Source organism: Falco rusticolus, chromosome 4 (assembly GCF_015220075.1).
Source record: "Falco rusticolus isolate bFalRus1 chromosome 4, bFalRus1.pri, whole genome shotgun sequence".
Classification (NCBI taxonomy): domain Eukaryota; kingdom Metazoa; phylum Chordata; class Aves; order Falconiformes; family Falconidae; genus Falco; species Falco rusticolus.
This window is the reverse complement of record NC_051190.1, coordinates 88,527,570-88,536,942: the sequence shown is the minus strand read 5'-3', so window position 1 is coordinate 88,536,942 and position 9,373 is coordinate 88,527,570. Positions and strand designations below refer to the sequence as shown.

The following is a 9,373-nucleotide window of genomic DNA, read 5'->3' as shown; positions in this document are numbered from 1 at the left end:
GCCATGGCCTCACTCCTCCCACCCGCTGGTGCAGAACTTTTATTTTTCCCCTCCTTAACGTGCCGTGAAAGAGGCGCTGCCCCCGCGCCTGGTGGGCTCAGCCCCGGGGTCCCCCCCGGGGCCGGTGGGCACGGGCTCCATCAGGCTACTGGGGTGGCTACTGTGCCACCAACACCTTGCCAGGCAAACCCAACACATCTTCACTGCTCTCCCATACCATCAATCACTGGAAGATCATAATGGCAAGCTATTCTAATACGAGAAAAGATATGATGTATACTGTTGGAAAGCTTTTATTATGGACTTCAAAACGTGGATATTTTTTTTAAAACTGACTAATGATGATCATGACAAAATAGCACAATCAAAATGAGAAAAAGAGTAAATTTCATTAGAGAAGGCCAGAAAAGGCAACAAACGAAGGTTCTGTAACTTCACTAGTAGACAAAATATATATAGAGAGGGACCCATTACTCAATAGGAAAGAAAATAAAACACAATATGATGTACAGAAGGTAGAGGTGGCCCATCCTTTTGTTTTGTTTATTTTTTGCTTTTGTCTTTGCATGTTAAAAGGCTACGGATATATAGACCTTAACACTTCCCAGAGTAAACCTCTGGAGCATGCTTAAACAAGTCAATGTAATTTGGAAACCTCCGTAACTACTTCTGTGGGCTAATAGAAAATTAATGTGGTCACAGATAGCTGGTAAAAGCAACTATAGTATTCATTTTTTTAAAGCAAGAAAAAAATAAAAGAAACCAGGGAATAATCACTCAGGCAGACTCACTTTAATAAAAGATATTAAAGCAAACCATTAAATGAGCAACTTAAAATTATCCAAAAGAAATTATGAAGCACAGCTAAGACTGTAAAGACAAAATTAGGTCAGATCAATCTGTATTTCAATTTTTTTGCAGATTAACTAGCTGTGTGAATGAAAGGTATGTAGATGGCACATAATAATACACTGAGATTTTACTTACCCATTCTCATACACCAGGTCTACCCAAAACTGGGTGAAAGACTTCACTCTTCCTGCCCAGCAGTGGCTAAGGTGTACCGTGTGCTGTATGATTTCTACAGCTGCTGCAATGCGGAGAGTGCCTAGCTTAGTAAGTAATAGGGATACACAGCGAGCTACTTGCAAAGTTCAGACTCCTTGTCCAGGAGGTAAGCATGCATTAAGCAGTCAGCTGCATCTGGGACACATGTGCTGCCCAACTGTAGTGCATACTTCATGATGGAATGGTCAGTGACAGCCCACAGTTATGCAGAAGGCTCTTATGCCCACCTACAGTGACCAGTATTGTAGAGGAATGAAGCTGGGTTAATTAACATTGATAATATACAGCTGTGGGCTGGCTTCAAGGGCGGTGGGCTGGCTGAAGTGGATAATGTGCAGCTGTGGCTGGTTCCTGCTAAGTAGTTAAATAGCTCTAAGGGGTATGGAAGGGGAGCAGCTAATGAAGAGACACCTGGAAGAAGTAGAGGGAGGAGAGACAAGGAGAAGGATGCAGCAGAGGCAAGAAGCAGGGTGGCCTGGCCTGAAGAGAATGAAGAAACAGCATGAACAGTAGATGAACCTTAGAAACCTTGTGGGGGATTGGTGGCTGTGCCGGGTCAAGGTGTGCTAACTACTTGTTAAATTTAACCTGGTATGGGATGATAAAAGCCTTGTTGCAGCCAGCTAGTTTTGAGGGTACTGCAACACAGTATCACTGTGGGTAGTGGTCTAAATATTACAGTGAGGATCCAGGAGGCAGAAGATAATGTTGAGTAGGGAAGTATGAGAGAAGGAGAGATGCTGGCAAGATGATGGTGTATGGGTAGACAATGTGAGGTTATATGGTGGCTTAGTGGAGACTGAAGGTAAACATGACAATTAGCTGTTCACACAAAAAATATGCATTTGGTAATATTGCCAACATTTCTTTCACAGTGACTTCTATAAAGCAATGTTTGATGACATTCAGAGAAACAGAAAGCACGTTTGTCCATTTATGACTATGACTGAATTGAAAAATTTCAATCAAAGCTTTCAGTTGTAGTAATTTGATTTTCTTCTCTGTAAAATGGAGTTCTGTCCTTTCATCCAAATGGTATAAGTTTTTAATATTTTTTTTTAAATTTTTTTTCCTTAAAAGTATTTGTCAAAAATATTTATATGGAATTTTTCTGAAGAAACAATATTTTACTTTCTGCAAAGCTATTTTTGAAAAACTTTGGCTTCAGGAACAGACAAATGTCATTTGACTTGTGTGATTAGTTGCATGGTTGTATGAATTGCAAGTATTTGAAAGCAGTTACATCAATTAATTTGGCCAAAGTTCATAGACTCAAATATTGTTACCCCACATAGTCTAAGTACTTTATGCACAAGCTGTAAAGAGAAAGAATGGCTAAGTTTATCAGATTTTTTGGAAAGACTTTCAATTTGCCAGTAAAAGTCGGTTGCAACCACATCCACTGTAAGATCTTCAGTGAATTAATACTTAAAAGTTAATCAAACAGCAATGAGGATGTGGAATCCATATCCCTTGCATTCTTGTGTTTCTCCTGGTACTTTCACTGTTGTTAATGTATTCATGCTGCTGAGTTTCATTACATGTTCAAGCTTACACAGCCACTGATCTCTTTACCTTGCAGATTAATGAACATTATTTTCCTTCAGATTGCAACAGACTAAGAGATGATACAGCCATCTTCTCTTTCTCAGATAAGGAATGGTGATTTCTTAGCACTCTGTAGACTGTTTGATCATCTGCACAAATACTCCAGCCCTTCACCTGGGCCAAATAAAAAGTAGAAGCACAATTTTTTCAGTGCAGTGTTACTACAATTGTCTGCTCTCTTCCATTTAAAAGATAACCTAACTCTAGTGATTCATACCCATCACAGAGTTTAAGAAATAAAGGGATTAGAGGCCAGGTAACCTAGCACTAACCACCAGGTCTTCCATATGACAAGGGTATATGCATTGAAAAGCCCTCCATTGGGCAGTTGCAAACTGAAGACCATTAGTTTGGAAGATGTCTGTTTTGGCATTGATCGATGGAACTCTCTGACTTTAGTAGTGTCATAGGATTTTTTATTTTTCTTTTGAGGGAAGTGAAGGGAAGGCAAACAGGAAGATAAGTTCTATTAAAAGCAAAAGCATCACTAAATTGCATTGCAAGATTGGACTGCTGATCCTCAGGCATGGCATACCCTGCCTAGCTGGGATCTAAAGAAGAATCTAATTTAAAGTTTTAAATCAACTTTTAAGGAAGTAAAAATATGCTTGAAGAGGCCCAATATATTTGTTTTGTTCACTGCTCTGTAAAATGGGAATGGTTTCCTATAGTTATGGGTTTGTAGCTTCGCATTGAAATGGTATCTTCCACTGCTAATGCTTCAGGAACATTGTCATCACGGTGACTGGAAAATAGTTGATCCTATATAAAAACAAAATGGGAAGAAGGAGGATGAGTATCAGCAACTCTGTTTTTTCCCCAATAGAAGTATACAATGTAATTTCTTGCTAGTGAAACAGTATCCAGAAAATTGTAAAATGTTAACAACTGAGAAAATTTCCTACCTAAGAAATGAATTTATTTCATGCTGATTTTTTGCCCTAACAGGACTGAGTTAACTAAATAGTTATACACAACACCGCATCAAAGGCAGACAAGGAACAAAAAGATGAAAAAGAATCAGATGGACTGTTTCAGTATAAGCGCTTTAATTTCCTCCTTTTTTGTCTCATTCACATTGTATTTTTAATGCTGATGTTAAGTTTAGGACACAATACCCAGACAATGAAAATGTGATAAATTTGCCTTCTTCAGCATTGCATCAGGCTAAGTGAATGCTGTTATGGTTCAGTCATACATGACATTACCTCAGCCTGTTTGGTGTAACATTACTTTCTGGTGACATGGTGGGAAATAGCAAACTTAATTTGAGAAAAAATAGAATGTCTGCCTTTCACAAGTTTCTTAAAGGTCATATAAAACCTTTTTGATGTAATTATAGTTCTGGATACTGGGAAAAATTATTTCTTTTAGTGAGCACTCCCAAGGCTCCATATAAATATCTTCATAATGATCTTTTATATATATATATAGTGCAAGAAGAAATTTAAAAGTATAATTTGGGACGTTTGGTATCTATGAGTAAATGTGCAGTTAGAGAACATACTTGCCATAGTCGCTATAGGAATCTAATGACTTTGCAAAAAAGTTTGCAACAATGATGTATATCTAAATAAACCCTATGGCACAGCTAGGAAAAAGTATCCATTGCTTTTCATCCTGGCTTCCCACATCCCACTGTCACAGCCTATTCATCAGATTTGAATTCTCTGTGTGGGTTGAATCTGAGGTTTGATATCTTTAGGTGCTACATAATCCAGTCTAACGTATTTCTTAATTTGTGCCCAAATTGGGTTTTGATTCTGGAGTTTCATGTTACTGTTAAATTTTAAATTTACTCTGTCCTTGCCAGTCTCCTAGACTCCTTTCCAAACAAGCAAATGACCTTACGGTCTTCCTGGCTGTCCAGTTTCATTATATCTGGAGTCACTCTTGGACTTCAGGCACACTGTGTTGTGTTTGATAAACAGGGCTGGAACATTCATTCTTACATACTGCTAGGAACACAACATGTAGCTGTTGCCCAGCAGGCATTTGTCTGTATCTTTGGGATGTACATTGCCACTATTTTGTTGAAAGAATCACTTAAATACATCCTATTTGGTGATAAAATTTTGGCCTTGCCAATCTGTAAATTTAACAGTGCCCATATGAAGCAAGGGAACCCAGTGTGGTTTCAAGTGGTGATAAGCTATCACAATTGTACTCCAGCACGTGACTGGGAGAGTTCTGTTCCTATAATACTTCTTTTCATGAAGGTCAACGCAAGTGAATCTCTCCAGAAGCTGTGGGGTGGGAGGAGGGGGGACTTTTTAAAAAAGGAAAAAAAAAGGAGGACATTTCTCCTGGATTAGATGTTATTGTGATTGTGTCATTAGCCATACACAGCAGAAAGTAGCTCTGTTTGGCAGAACCCTTCTGGGAAAACAGAATGAGTATCCACATTTTACAGATGGGAAACCATAGAAGAGAAATTAAATGGCTCAACAAATGTGTCAGGGAAAATCTGTTGCAAAAGTAGAAATCGAAGCCAAGTTTGTTATGTCCCTGTTTAATTTTATACTGGTGAATTCCTTCCTCCTCTTTATGATTCTCATGTCCACAAAATACTATCCTAGCCTTATGGAAGGCACTAGAAAAAGTAAAAGAGAGGAAAAGAGACATGACCGGGAGAAGGAATGTTCTTTGTGGTATGTTTTGGGAAAGGAGTCCAAGAAGGACAAATATAAACAGTCATTTAAAAAACAGGCTGCCTGCTTCTCTTGCTTTGTTCTGTTTCCTCCCACTCATCAGTAAAATGAAAATATTATACAAAAAATTCCAGGAAAATGATTTCAAGGAAAAAAAAAACCCAACTAGTTGGCAACTTCTATAAATAGGCCTTTTTATTTCTTTCAGCTTTTCTGCTTTGTGGTCAGTGCTTCTCCCCCACCAAACAAACAGGTTTGTTTTCCCCTTGCAGTCTGCTTTAAGTATATTGAAATTAATATTCTAAGGTAGATTGTTTAAGGGCTTGACTGTGTTTAAAGTTTGCCTATGGTTTAGTTGGTGTCGGTGTAGATAATTTCTATCTAAACCAGGCTTAATATTCGGACACATAATAGAAGGCAACTGTTAAGAGCAGCTTGATAGAGCGCCAACTGCCAGCAGCGTCTGCAGGATCTGAGGGCTGTGACCGCTGCACCCTGAAGCACACAGCTGCCTGTCGAAGATGGGAATGACCTCAGCTGTCTGGCCCCACCGCCTGACTCCACTGCTGTCCTCCCAGAGCTGGCAGGAGCTAATGTTTACTTCCTCCTCACTCTTCCCCAGGTCAGACACTACTCTTCAGCACCCAATTTCCCTGGCAGTTTGTGTGAATGCAGTGGGATATGAAAGGGCGCAGTGAAAGCATGTCACGGATTCCCCTCCGCTGCTCTTTTACCTTGTCGGTGACCTGAAACAGAGATTCAGACAGGCAGCCTGGGGAGCTGGTACCTTCAGCTGCTGCGGTCAGACTGAGTATAGCCCACCTAGGAGGACCCTTGGCCCAGGTCAATTTTAAAGAAAAAAGGCAGACATTTGTTAACTGTACTTTTTTTTCCCCTTCATAAACTGAAATAGGGTTGCTCGTTTATAAACTGCAATAAAACAGACGTATGTGTAAAGAAATCAAAAATCCTGCATTCTGTAAGATCCTGTTATTACTTTAAAAAAAATAATCATAACAAATGTGACACTTTATCCTAGGTCTAAAGCTTATTATAATTTATTTAATAAATTTAAATTATAAAAAATATTCAAGTGATAACATTGGTTACCATTTTTTTCAGCTGTTTACCAAAACGAAATATCAAATAAACTATAAAACAAGATTTGGGTCAAATAAGTTCTTCATAGTTATAAAACTAATGGTAAGGAGATAAATAATTCGGAACACTGCCAATAGAAGGCAAGACTGAAGGAATATACTCAATTAATAATCCCTGATTACTTGCTAGTTTCAGCTGCGAATAGAAGTGGTAATCTCTTTCACTTTGATTCAAAGAAACGGCTTTCAAAATAAGGTCTATGGATCTTTGGTAATCTCCAGATTGTTTCTACCAGGCTTCAGTGGTAACTGAGAAAAGAAATCACTAGCAGACTTAAATTTGCCTTTTAGGAGTCTCTACTCTTGCGGAACTTAAAATGATGTGGCTGGTTGACTGAGGACTGCTAAGTCTCTGGAACTGGTGCTGGAGAATTCTAGGGTTGCTGCAAGAGAGCTTGTGCAGAGGTATGAGAGAGGTTTTGAAGGTGCACATAAGACCTGAGGGGAAACTAACAGCTGATGTTTGATGACTTTTCATGTTGGAATTGTGATAGTGTTACAGAAATTGAAGATAGAACCGCAATTTGTACTGCCAAGATGATTGGTCCTGATTCACCCAACTTGCATTACATTACCACTCTAATTCCATGAAGTACCACATTTACTTCTGGTTTGCATGACTGCATGTGAGGCAGGAACTTTGCTCGTTCAATGAGATTGATTCTGGCTATGTAGTTCCAATAAGGTTTTGTTACTTTTGTGTATATCTTATGTTAGTCTGGCTGGTGATGTTAAATTATTTGGGAGAAGGAGCTCTGTCCAATGTGGTCATAGATATTGCCAATGGAGACTCCACACCCGCTCCAGGAAATGTCTGCCGGTGCTTCACCGTATTTTCTACAAGGCTCTTTGCCCTTATATATCTCCTTAATCTACTTTGTCATAAATTAACCCATTATATCTTCGCTTGTACTCCAGATATGAAAAACAGGTTATTGCTTCATTTTTGCAGCAGCATGTTACCACTTTCTCCATCAATTTCCATTTCCTCCAATTAACCAGACACAATTCTATGCATCTTTCCTTGTAATTTATGTTCTTAAACTAACAATTTCTGCCACTTTCCTCTGAACTCTCTCCATCTTTCTTAAAAGTGTACTGTCAAAACTTCGATGCTGGATTCCCCCTGATATCACATCACTTCTGCAAACAGATAATATTGCATCTGTCTTATAATATGTATGCAAACATGTACGGGGCTTGGGGCAACATTGTAGCATGTTTTACTCCTGTTTAGTTTCTGATTATGCACCATTACACATAATCCTTTCCTGCAGAAATGCTACCTAATCTGTTATTTTCTGTTCTACATTTGTGTGGAAATTGTCATAATCCAATATTCTGTTGTTTCATCCTTTTTTTGCAGCTGTCACACCAAGCTGACAGGAACACTTCAAGTTGTCTAAAAGTAAGTAATTTTTCCTAAAAATGTGAAAAAGTGTATTATTGCAGTTCAACTTTCCCTCAGAAATTGGCTGCAATTATACTTTGTATGCTTCTTGCTATAATAAAAATGTACAGATGACCCCATTATCTACAACCAATACAAACAATTCTTGTGGAACAGAACAGCATTAAGAAAATAATCTAGATCAGAGATAAAGACTTGTTTAAAAACCTATTTTGCATTTTGATAAGAATACAAAGGAAAATAAATAAAGCTCAGTCTTTCTTACTGTGACTTTAAGGTAAGGAGTGCTCCTACGTGTCATTAAGGTAATGCTCCAGATGATCCGTTCCTGGAAGCCTTCCTGGCTAGAAGACATTCTCCAGTAATTACAGGCATTTCAGACTCCGCTAAATCTCAGCTCTGGGGTTGCTTTCTCACTTTCTGGGCAAGAGCTGCCAGTTAGATCTTGCCATGAAAAAAAGCACTTGGGTCATCTTCCCTTTCCTTTTAGCAGCTTCCACAAAGTTCTCAAAGGAAGCTCTTTTTTCTATCTTCTCCTTTCCCTTACATAAATTCTAAGACAGATGCTTTCAGTCCTTTCCTCTGCTTCCCTACAGCTTTGGAACTAGACAGGAGAAAACCAGACTCACCTGATACCCTCCCAAGGTGTAGGGAAGAAAGAGGAAAACTACTATGGCTCCTGAAGGAGCAGATTCGACTGCTTATGAGTGGCAGTGAACTGGAAACCAAAAGAGTGCATAAACATACAATGTTGAGGCTGAACTCAAGTGAGTATTGGGTTGATTTGAGAGCTGGGGGATGAAGTGACCTCCTGAGCTGAGGACTGGATAGCCAGAATGGTTGGATACAGACTGTTGAACTATTAGAGCTTCAGAAAGATATTTTTATATCTTTAAGATTTGAAAGACCTTATATTACAATTTTTGAAAGCTTTTAACTGTTTGTGAAAAATCTGCTGTTCTACTGATTTCAGTGGAAATTTCAGTAGAGAAATATGAAGTTCAATGAAAAATTATTTCAACTTTTCAATTTTAGCTTTTATTTATTTTGAAGGATTACTTACTATTTGGGAACAATACTTGTGAGTGTCTCTGTGTAAGTGTTTATTTCAAGGAAAACAGTTGAACTGAAAAAACTGTAATATGACTGTTTTTTCATGTTTGTCTAAAAAAAATAAATATTCTTTTTATTTTGGTGACTGTTATAAGGCTTTCCAGGTTTCTTTCCTCTCTGAATTTGAACACCAACATCAATATGTGATGTGAACATTAATCTGGAACACTTCTAATTGTATATGGTTTCAGTTTAAGAATCAAAAAAATATTCGGAATAGGCAAAGTTCCTGAATTTTCATTGCACTTGAGGTTTTTTATCCCAAACAAATGTTCATAATGCCTCACATGTTGTATGTATTAATTATTGTGTGTAATATGGCTTGGTCAAGATAATGCATACAGTAAGAGGCCCCAGTGAAG

At 38.3% G+C, this 9,373-nt stretch overlaps 1 long non-coding RNA gene across 1 annotated transcript; it reads left to right on the top strand.

Annotated features, from left to right (window-relative positions):
- Nucleotides 1-6,805: 6,805 nt before the first annotated feature.
- LOC119146063 lies at nt 6,806-8,657 on the top strand. Its single transcript, XR_005103620.1, has 3 exons — nt 6,806-6,892; nt 7,854-7,895; nt 8,495-8,657. It is a non-coding gene; the product is annotated as an uncharacterized LOC119146063 (long non-coding RNA).
- Nucleotides 8,658-9,373: the final 716 nt, after the last annotated feature.